The following is a 12,797-nucleotide window of genomic DNA, read 5'->3' on the forward strand; positions in this document are numbered from 1 at the left end:
AGATTTGAGGGGGGCCCCCTTTGACTTGGGACAGTGAGCAACCACCTAGTAACCACAAAGAACACCCTAGCAACTGCATGACAACACACTAAAACTACCCAGCACACCTTTGTAACTGCAGAGCAACACCCAGGCAACCACAGAGAACCGCTCAGAACAACATTGTAACTGCATAGCCAGAACACCCTAACATTTTGTACAGGCAAGAGTCATTCGCCTTTTTTTCTTCAGAAATAGTTTTTAACTTTTAAGCATTTGTACAAATTATACTGATTGTGTACCTATGGATTCACAGTGTACCTATGGATATGAGAAAAATTGCTAAGGGATACGATTAATAGCTCCAGCCAAATGATGTTAATTGTTAATGAGTTCACATGCATTCATGCTGTCCCTGATTAATACACATACACATTTAAAGGTTGCATGTCATGTTTCACAAAATGCTGTGCCAAACAAAGCTGCCTGAAATGTCCATCACATAAGACTCATGACTGCAAAACCTTTCAGTGCAGCATTTAGATGAGTTTAATTGAGTAAAGTGAAATCCTTTATCACTGAGAGCAAGACTTTCATTCTCCTGGCAATTCTTTTCTATAGTCCTAATTCTTTTGTCCAACTTTGGTGTTTTTATCATTGTTTAAAAGATGAAAATGCTTCAATCAGCTGATGCAAGCTCACAGAAATTATTTTAATAATAAGTACAAGCATAAAAGACTGAAAGAATTCACTTGGTATTAAACTGTGATGGACAGCTCTGATGAACTGCGAAATCTAAATTCGAAATTTCTATTTACAGCCATCAACTTTAACTCTTTTTTCAAAATCTATGCTAAAACACTAATGAGGACATTTACACAAATATCTGATTCTGAAAGGACAAACATGTTTATTACACATGGTTACAACATAATTGCATTTAATAACCACAGTTTCTGTATATTTGTGAGGCAACCCATGAGTAAAATGGTGTCATTAAAAGGAAGTTAATGCAATAAACAGACCTCATGCGTCCCTGTGTCGACACATCAGACTCTGATAGTTGTGTATTGGAACTTCTGCCTGAATTCTGTCAATGGATGGTCGTCAGTTTTTTAACTACCTTGACATTTAAAATTATTTAGCTTGCACGGCACTTTACTACATGTGTCATCTTCTATTTTAATGTTCAAAAGTATCTGATGTCCAAATAGCAAGGTGATTTTCTGGTAAAATTGATAGATAGATAGACAGACAGATGGACGGACGGACGGACAGACAGAGAGGGAACTGAATGTGTTAATGTGTTCACAACAAAATAGTATGCGATTAATCATGATTAAATATTTTAATAGATTAAAACCTATTTTAACCAATATCCTGCACTTTGTCTTGCTATTGAAAACAGTTAATACATTTTTAATGCTCTATCTTAGACAAATATATATGTCTGGTTCTCTTACTTAAGGAACTTTTGTTAGTAAAATCCTGTAAATGGCTGGACAGACTTTAATGAAGATGGATCATTATTTTGACACTGGCTTCATTTTCACTTAATTATAAGGCACAATTTGTATGTCCGCAGTCTTGGCATACACAACAGATGGATGTGTTTGCTCTGTGAAGGTTACATGACAGCATTTGATTGCTCTCTCTCTCTCTCTCTCTCTCTCTCTCTCTCTCACACACACACACACACACACACACACACACACACACACACACACACACACACACACACACACACACACACACACACACACACACACTTTCTTCACTGAAACCCTGAAGCACTGTCTCTCATCTGATCCTTCAGAAGTCTTCCTAAAGACTGGCTAATGTAGCAATCTGAGCATTTGAGTGATTTGGGCTCTTTCAAAGTAGTACTGCAACCTTGAGGAGATATTATGTTGCAGCACTGATATAGAACTGATTATTAGAGTCCCCTGTTTCTCAATCTCTCCTGCTCTCTCTAGTAGTTATGATGGCCTAAGTGTCAGTTTGTATTTGTTGTATTTCGGCTCATCTGAGTTTCAGTGCTTTGGTGGCCATGTCCAATGCCAAGCACTAATGATGTAGCCCAAATTGTCCCTGTTTGGCTCATCAAATGCTGGTTAACACATGCATGCTAATGCCATTTGCCCTCTTTACACAAAAGGACTTCAGCACATTCAACATGAAGAATGTCTTGTTGGATTACACTGAAGACTGATTAATACAGAACACCTTTTATTTTTTTGACCAGCATGGTGTACATTTCAAATAAATAAATAAAATCTAAACTTTTCACTACAGAGTAACACTTTACATTAATGCTCTCTTTGTTATAGGTTTATAAAGGGGTTCATAGATGACAAATAAATCCTTTACAGATGGATTATATATAATTTATATGCGTTTATAACAACGTGAATAAAAAAGGTGACTTTCATGCTGCCAAAAAGTGAGCATTTTAACTTAGATGTTATAAATGCTTAATAAATATATTTATTCTCATGTATATTATTCAAACAAATACAGAAACACCCTAATTCATGAATTATTTCTCAATGCAGCAAAAGTAGGTATCATAGTAAGATTAAAAGGATGGATTATGTAATTTTGCTACGGTCTGCTTAGTGATTACATTGCTGTAATGTCTTCTTTTCCAAGTACTGGGTAATTGTCTCAAAATATTTTTTAATATGTAGCTAAGTGAAGAAATGTCATGTAATTTAACTCAAGTCATAAATTGGATGTTTAAGACCAGAGTTTTAAAATACCCGCTTTCCTGCACTCTCTGGTGTTAGAGTCGTGAGAACTTGTACTTGTGCAAGAGAGCTCCCGGTTTTGTTCATTGTTTGATAATTATTTTGGTAAATATTAAATTCTACACAAAATGCTTATAAATTGAATTAAATATGTGTTCAGAATAGATGTTTGCTAAAATTGAGTGTTTGTTATGGAGCATTTTTGAAGGATGCATATGGATTGCATGTGTGGAGTTTGACCACGTTTATCATGTGCAAGAACTGGGTATGTAAATGTAATATTAATCATATCTTATTTAATGATTTTAGCCCAGAGTGTTTTCCAATTATGTGAGCATGTGCAATGAGAATTGTATTGTTTTAAACTGTTGTACAATCCTTAAAGCCTGGTTGGAAATGCATAGACTGCTTTGAGTGATTTAAGCATGTGTTAAATGCATAAAATACTGAGTGTTTAAGTGTTAAATGTATAAAATGGTGTGAATGATATAATCATGTATTAAGATGATGTATGCTGAGGCATTTGGGTAGGCTAATGCCGTTTGTATTTTCTTTTGACGTTGGACTCTACCATATTTCATTGTACCTTACTCCCTTACTGTTTTTTCATTTTACTGTGCTTCATTTAGCTAAATTTATCATTATTTTTTAAATACAATAATGCCCCATCAAACGCTATTTTTTTTTTTTATTTAAAGAGCCATCAAAATAAAACCCCAAAAATATATTTTTGTATCCTTTGTTGTTTCTTTAAAACCACTGGCAACATATATTAGAGTCTCTTTTTTTTTGTTTACATTTAAATCCCATAAAAAGTATCCTGTGTCCTAAGGTCTTGTGAACTGCAATTTCCGCAATGTGATATATTTCAGAGTAAAATAGGATATTCAACAAGAAAAAATGTAGGGTGGGACTTAATTTTATCTATTGGCAAAGTAACATACCAATATTAAGCTAACTAGTTGGAGGAATAACATGCAGATTTGGCCACACGACCTGGAACGTGCATTAAGAAAGTAAATAACACAAAAGGAGTGATGTTAAAAAGCATTAGCTTCAGTCAACTATTTCACTATTGATGTAAGGAAAGAAAAAGATGCCATGGAATTGAATGACAACTGAGCATTACATTTTGCCTCACTTCTTTTGTGTTCCACTAAGGAAAGAAAGTCAGATGGGTTTGAAACATGTGGGAAAATAGTGACAGTAATGAGAGTAAATGATGACAGATACTTTTTTATTTTTTAATTAAAGTTGTATAACTCGTGAAGATAAAACCATCTCTACAAAACACATTAATTTTCCTGATTAAGTCAAGTTTAAAATTAAGGCTGTCAGTGGTATCTGATGATGATTTAATTTTAGTATAGCCTGTTGAGATAAAAACTGTGTGAAGTGAACTTGAAAATATAGATAAAACTTGAAATTGCAAGATATACTGTAAAGTCCTAATCGCAAGATTTAAAAATAGCAATTCTGAGATACAAAGTCTGAGACAAAGAATGAAAGTTGCAATTGCAAGATATAAAGTAGTTTTGCTAGATATGAACTCAAAATTGTGAGCTATAAAGTAGAAATTGCAATATATATACTTGAAATTGTGAGATATAAATGGGAAATTGGGTGATATTATGTCGTAATTGTGAGATATGAAGTCATAATTGGGAGATCTAAAAAAGCTAATCTGAGATAGAAAGTCCCAATTACAAGAAGTAAAGTTGCATTTGCTAGACCTAAAGTCTTAAATGTGACATAAAGTCGATATTGCGAGATATAAACTCGTTATTGCGAGATATAAATGTGAAATTGGGTGATATTATGTCGTAATGGTGAGATATAAAGTCAAAACTACAAGATATAAAAATAGCAATTCTGAGATAGAATGTCACAATTACAAGAAGTAAAGTTGCAATTGCTACATATAAAATCGTAATGCCGAAATATAAAGTAGTTATTGCAAGATGTAAACTCAAAATTAAGAGATATAAAATTGTTATTGCAAGATATAAACTTCAAAATTAAGAGATATAAAGAAGTTATTGCATTATACAAAATCTAAATTGCGAGATAAAAGTAGTTATTGCGATATATAAACTCGAAATTGCGAGATATAAAGTAGTTATTACGAGATATAAACAAAATCAAAATTGCGAGATATCAAGTAGTTATTGCAATATATAAACTCAAAATTGCAAGATATAAAGTAGTTATTGCGATATATAATCTAAAAATTGTGAGATATAAAGTAGTTATTGTGAGATATAAACTCGAAATTGCGAGATATAAAGTAGTTATTGTGAGATATAAACAAAAATTTGCAAGATATAAAGTAGTTATTGCTAGATATAATCTCGATATTGTGAGATATATAATCTCGATATTGTGAGATATAAAGTAGTTATTGCAATATATAAACTCAAAATTGCAATATATAGTAGTTATTGCGAGATATATACTTGAAATTGCAAGATATAAAGTAGTTATTACAATATAAAAACTCGAAATTGAAGATATAATTTAGTTATTGTGAGATAAACTTGAAATTGTGAGATATAAAGTAGTTATTGCGAGATATAAATTCAAAATTGTGAGATATTAAGTATTTATTGCATTATATAAACTCGAAATTGCGAGATATAAAGTAGTTATTGCAATATATAAACTCGAAATTGCGAGATATAAAGCTGTTATTGCAGTATATAAACTTGAATTTGCGAGATATAAAGCAGCTATTGCAATATATTATCTCGAAAGTGCGAAATATAAAGTAGTTCCCCTTCTGTCACTCACTCGACATTGTTTCAAATGTAGTGACACAAGGTTTCTTTCTTGAGAGCCTTGGGTACCTCTGAACTTGAGAAAAGGCCAATGAGAAATTGGCAGACAGAATTTGCATGTCCCGCCCCCGGACATACGAGTATAAAGGGAAGCGGGCGTGCGTCTGTCAATCAGATTTTTTCTTTGGAGCCAAGCGGTTGTGCAACAGCAAGCTGAGTCTCACTACTGTTCCACTCACCTCTGTTGGCGAAGCACTGCTGTTCGATCTACGGCACATCACCAGCGGCTTTCTCCTTCTCTTCATGTTGTGCAGTCCATGCCACTGGGCGCTTTGACAGTGCTTCACTCTAAAAGAGTGTTTTCCTACTAAAAGAGTTTGTTTTCTCTAAAAGAGTTTTACACAAAGAGCAATACACTGCAGGCGTTGACTATGTTGAGCTCAAGGCCCTCTCCTTGAAGATGGCCCTCCTGATAGCGCTTGCTTCCATTAAGAGGGTTGGGGACCTGCAAGCGTTCTCTGTCAGTGACACTTGCCTGGATTTCGGTCCAGCAGATACGTCATCCTAAGTAACGCCGTCTCCAAATAGAGGTTAGCTCACTGGGTCGTTGACGCCATCTCCCTGGCCTACCAGACCCAGCCCGTGCCTGCCCACTTGCGGGTTCGAGCACACTCGACAAGAAGCGTGGCATCCTTGTGGGCACTGGACAACTGCACCTTCCTAGCAGACATCTGCAGAGCAGCGGGCTGGGCAACACCCAACACCTTTGCAAGATTCTACAATCTCAGGGTTGAGTCGGTCTCTTCCCGTTTTTTGTCAGGTCAGAGCCAGTAGAACTCGGTAATACGGAACAGCCGAACAGGTGTTCCGCTTGCACCTAGCGCCCTTCACCAAGTTGATCCAGTGCACGTTCTCTCCCAGGTTAGTCACTAAGCTCTCGCTTCCTGGATGTTCTTCCTCCCTAGCCTTCTGGCCTGTGAATTAAGTGGAGGAATTTGCGACCAGACCCACTACGATGCATAAGTGCTCTTTACTGGGGTAGGGCTCCACAGGCTTAATTCCTTCTTCAGGAAACTCCCTGTGATGTATATTCCGTGGTACGGTCCCCCTGTCGGTGGACCCGCGTCTCCCTTGGGCAATCCCTCTGCCCCCGTTCCCTGTGTTTGTAGAGCTCCTCCCTCATCAGGTAGGACCTGCCACCGCGCCACTCCCATGTGTGCCTTGACAACCCATATGGTGTATTGGCAAAATATCACCTCCCCCTAGTCTGCGGAGGATGTGGTCTCTGCAGGGTCTTTTCCCCCTGAAAGAATAGGATCGGGAAAGATCGCCTTCCCTGACGTATTTCATAGTGTTAAGATTGCCCCAGCCGCTTTATGCTCTATGTGAGAAACATAGAGAGAGAAAAGGCCACGGCTGGCTGGTTTGCTCCTATGTTGGTCATGTAGCGACTGTTCCCCCTTTAGGGGTGCTGGTTACCTAAGGTTTGTATATGACACCTTTTTCTGGGGGCTTTTGGGAGGGGTTAGGTGCGCCCGATACAGTTGCTTCTTGCAACAACTGCAGCCTGCTTGCACCTGTGTCAGTAGTTCACTTAACACGGTCTAGTGCATGTTGCTTTTAAATGAGACCCCTTGTGTCACTACATTAGACACAACGTCAAGTGAGTGACTGTTGTAACCTCCGTTCCCTGATGGATGGAACAAGACATTGTTTCCCCTTTGCCATGACACTAGACCTACCACTGTGATTGGTCGTACCTTGTTCTCAGCTCCTCAGTGCAAAAACCTGACTGACAGACGCACGCACGCTTCCCTTTATACCCGTATGTCTGGGGGTGGGACATGCAAATTCTGTCTGCCAGTTTCTCATTGGCCTTTTCTCAAGTTCAGAGGTACCCGAGGCTCTCAAGAAAGACCCCTTGTGTCACTACATTCGACACAACATCCCGTTCCCTCCATCAGGGAACTGAGGTTACAACAGTATCCATGACGTTATTGCAAAATATAAACTCAGAATTGCGAGATATATAGTTATTGCGAGATATAAACTCAAAATTGCAAGATATAAAGTAGTTATTGCGAGATATAAAGTAGTTATTGCAAGATATAAACTCGAAATTGCGAGATATAAAGTAGTTATTGTCATATTTAAACTCAAATTTGCAAGATATATACTTAATGCGAGATATAAACGCGAAATTGCGAAATAAAGTAGTTATTGTCATATTTAAACTCAAATTTGCGAGATATATTTATTGCGAGACATAAACGCGAAATTGTGAGATATAAAGTAGTTCTTGCAAGATATAAAGTCAAAATTGCGAGAAATAAAGTAGTTGTTGTGAGATATAAACAAAAAATTGCGATATATAAAGTAGTTATTGCGATATATAAACTCTAAATTGTGAGATATAAAGTAGTTATTGCGAGAAATGAACTCGAAATTGCGAGATATAAAGTAGTTATTGCGAGAAATGAACTCGAAATTGCGAGATATAAAGTAGTTATTGCGAGAAATGAACTCGAAATTGCGAGATATAAAGTAGTTATTGCGAGATATAAACTCGAAATTGTGAGATATAAAATAGTTACTGCAAGATACAATCTCAAAATTGCTAAATATAAAGCAGCTATTGCGAGATATAAAGTAGTTATTGCGAGATATAAACATGAATTTGGGTGATATAAAGTCGTTATTGCTACTTGTATCAATTGTGACTTTCTATCTTGCAATTACAACTTTATATTTCCCAATTTCAAGTTTATATCTTTAAATTTCAAGTTTATATTACACAATTGCTATTTTAATTCTTGTTTTTGTGTCTTTTCATCTCAGAATTGCGACAGAATGCGAAAATCAGAATTACCTTTTTTATTCCGAAGCAGGATACGGCTTTCATACAAATAGCACACGGCATGGGAGACTCGACTCACAACTGTTTTCATTAGTTTTGCCCAAATAAGCATAAAAATACATTGCACACACAAATATTGGGCAATTGTAATTTTTATAATTACACCTAACTATTTTTCTGTATTGAATAAAATATAAGATCTCATGTCGGGAGCACACATACAGTATGAGCCCTTAAAATGATGCTTCTGTTGATAGCTCACTACATTTTGGAATAGAGCACTTCTGTTAGTCATGATCCATTCATATAGCTGGCAAGGGTTTCATCACATAATTAATGACCACCTCCTAAACCACAGCAGCCAATTTGTTAAAATATTTAATAAGCCTGTCCGTGGACAAACAACAGACGTTTTAGGACAGAAAGACAGTCTAAAGGTCAACTGCACATTTCAAAGGATGAGTTCCTGTTGTGCTCATGAATTAATTAGTGTGGGCTGAACAGATTTGCTGTCTTAATGGTGTCATTAATGGCCACAGCCTATTGAAAATGCCAAAGCTGCTCTCTGGTATTAGATAAAAGGGTGTGAGCGAATTTGAGGAGTGATGCATTTCATGAAGGGAGATAGTTAATCCAGCATGCACCTCAGAGGAAGGAATATATATTAGTAAGGACAAACGTTAGTGCAGGGTTCTTCAACTACTTTCCTGCTGGGGCCTGATTATCCAGATGAAAACTCAACGTTTCTTTCCCCCATTTATCTTAATTAATGTTTTAAATGTAACAAATGTTAACATGAAAAACTAAACACCATTAAGACCAGCTTAGGCCAGCATGAGAGTTTCTCCCTTTCGGGCCATTACTGCGTTGTCACTAAATCTTCCGTTGATCTTGTAAATGTGGTGTACATATGTCTTTATCTGAATATTAAACCACAGTAGCCTGCAATTTCATTTAGGAAATATCCAGTTCTTTTGTGTTTCACACTTCATCACATTATGACTTCTGTAATCTGTATATTAGATTACAGAAAGAGAAACACTCATTTAATGCGAAGCGTGCAGAACATTCCAGACTATTTCTTTAATGAAACTGCAGCCTCTTATGGTGAAACAATCAAACGACCAGGTATTGAACTGCTTATCCTGAAGTGTGAAACTTCCATCAAACAGACACAGAAACTGACACAGAGATCCATCAAAATAAAAGTTTGTTTAAATGGATGCGTGAAATTGAAGAAATTATGACAAAAAAATATTCCTACTGCATAGTAAAAATTTTATATTAATTTTAATAATAATTAATATTATTATTATTACTATTATATCAGGAATAATTGCTGTTGTTCTGAATGTACTGTAAGTATTTCATGTATACAGAGATTCTCTGTTGTGTTTTACATTCAGCTGTGAAGATGTTATTGAAGCACTTTAATTAATAAAATAATTTCATTTGATGAACTGCTTATGAATTAATTTGATTAGTCATATTTGTGATAAAAATAGAATTAATCTTTTAAACATGGAATTCAGAAAAAATTTAATGGAAAGCAGAATTAGGGAAAACCATATTTCATTGGGTTTCTAATTTTTATGCCTTGCAAACTTAAACAATTGCATTTTCTTTGAAGTAATAAACATTGTTGGTGTATTGAATATCTCATTTTGCTCATTGAATCTTCAAAGTGATGTGAACATTTCTATGAGAGACAATTGTGTCTTCCTGAAGGGAGCTCCTCCCGGCCAGCCTGAATCCTGAAAGCTGAATTCTTCATTGATCAGCGTTCAAATCTTACCAAGTTTTTTCCACAATGCAGACATTTGTACATTCAATTCTGTGCTTGTATGTTTTTACTTCAAGGACTGATATAAATCCGCCCCAGCAATCTCTGGGAAATGATTACATAAAATGCCCAAACTGCTGTTATTATTCCATCCTGCCCAGCGCACGTACGGAGTGACAACAACGCTTGTACACTTCAGCAGCATAGTGAGGACATTTTCACTAATGAAGTTTAATAGGCACAGAATTTTTAAGTCGATAATATAATGTTAGAAGCTTTTTCCCAGTTCAGTTTTTTGCCATTTCATCAGTGTCATGTGACCGTGGTGACGCGCTGGCTGTTTCCACAGCGCGCACAAACTGTAGCGGGATTTTTGGAATTCAATTTAATAAAATATTTATTGTAGGTCCACTGGTGAAACTGAATTAAACAGTCATTTTTATTTGCAATAATGAGAACAGGTCTGCTCATCAAGCTTATAAGGATGGAAAATGCTAAAGTGGCATTTATGGTTGAGCAATTACAGAATATTTTTTAATGAACTGTGGATTTTCCTCAATATTATATCTGTACACTTGTTGTGTTGGGTCTGTTTTTTATGTTTTAGTGTCTTTGTAATTGAGATGCTGTGGAGATGATTATTTCAGGGCCACGTTTTCAGAGTAATGGATCATTAATAAATGTTTAATTAGGCATATACAGTTCTCACTTTAGATTAGGTCATGCTTTATTATGACTTATATATTAAGTAATAACTGCTTTAATAGTAAGTGTCACTAAAACAGTAACAACTACATAAATTATGTTTAAATGTAAATCCAATTAATTACATATATAATTTCTTTATGTACTATGAATTGTTGCCAAGTTCATGTTAAAAAACATTATCAAACTGACGATAAATTAACTTATTATACATTAATAAATAATTTTCTATTACCAATAGAACCAACTGACATGGAACACAATCTGGCACAGGACTGAACACGAGGGGAGCTTAAATAGGGGAGAAAAAAAGGAGGTTGATGAGGAAGGCAGGTGCAACATATGAATTGTTAACAAAGCAAACAAGAACATGGGGTTATCACTCAGGACAAAAGAGCACATGACAATGAAAAAGACCCAAACAATGCCACATATTCACACACACATGTGCACACACACACACACACACACACACACACACACACACACACACACACACACACACACACACACACACAGACACAACACAAGTGTCAGGATCCAGTCACAAAATGCTAAAATCCAAGAGACAGGAACCTGACACTATAGACACAAAAGGAGGATAATGAGGAAGGCAGGTGCAAACAATGAACTGTTATCACTCAAGACACAAGAACACATGGGTATGAAAACAAATCCAAAGCCATCCAAAATCACAAGACAGAACAAAACATAGATGTAATCCAGACACAAAAACTATAAAATACACCAACAGAAGTGGCTGGATCCTGACAGTTATGTGTAAACTCTGAAATCTAGTTGTATAATGTTGTGGAGAGCTTGTTTATTCTCTTCTGATTGAGTTTCAAATATGACTGAATTTGAGGGGCTGCATGATGTCAGCTAATCAGAATAGTGGGCATTTACAGGAGACATCGATGCAAAACCAAGTGTTTCAGTCAGAGGGCCAGATACAGGGTGGAAAATTATGATTTACTATTAAACTATGACAGTTCTGGTGCAAAAAAAACTTTACTGACATTATCAGTGGACCTCAGGGAAGATAATACAATTATAATCATATAATTTCATGACCCCTTTAAGTGGAAAAATATTTGTAATAAGGACAGATGAAAACTGTAGCTCAATTACGCAAAAACCTGCAGTTCCCCTTCTGTCGCTCTCTCCACGTTGTGTCAGAGAAGGGACACTAGGGGTCTCTCTTGAGCGCTGATATTCACCTCTGATCTATGAAAAAAGGCCAATGAGAAGTTGGCAGCCGGTATTTGCATATCCCGCCCCCGGACATACGGGTATTTCAGCGACGCAAATACGGGAGTTCATTCAGAAAATTCTTCGAAGTCGATGGTCGTGCATGCAGTCTGCTGCGAGTTACACACCAAGTTCCTGTTTAAATCCTCTGATGCTCTGCATGCTGTTGGACTTTATGGCGCATAACAGCGGCTTTCTCCTTCGTGCACGGCTGTGCATTCTTGCCCCTGGGCGCTTCGACAGCACAGACAACTCGAAAGAGTTATTCTAAAAGAGTAATTTCGCTCTAAAAGAGCAAAACACAGCGCCGTTGAACGTCCTTTTCAGGACGCGTCTTTTTAAAGACAATTGTCCGCCCCTGTGTAGTTTCTGGATGCGTTGATTCTCCCCACCTCTGAGGGTCATAAAAACTGCCTTGCATTCCTGGGTTGCGATCACACGCAGGCAGCGTTTTTATGAATGGTCTATGTTTTCAGTACGAGAACATAGCCATGACAGCATTGCAGTCATAGGCTTTTTCTTGTAGTCAGAGAAAGCCACTTCAGCCACTCCCCACGCCTCGCCTCCTTCCGACGGGATTGAGGCAGGCGCCGCGGGAGATGAAAACGTTCTGGGGACAATGACGGTGTTAGGGGTATAACAGTTATGACCCGATCAGATATGGAGAAAGAAAACCACCAGGAGTCAGAAGTTCA

Source organism: Xyrauchen texanus, chromosome 23 (genome assembly GCF_025860055.1).
Source record: "Xyrauchen texanus isolate HMW12.3.18 chromosome 23, RBS_HiC_50CHRs, whole genome shotgun sequence".
Lineage (NCBI taxonomy): Eukaryota > Metazoa > Chordata > Actinopteri > Cypriniformes > Catostomidae > Xyrauchen > Xyrauchen texanus.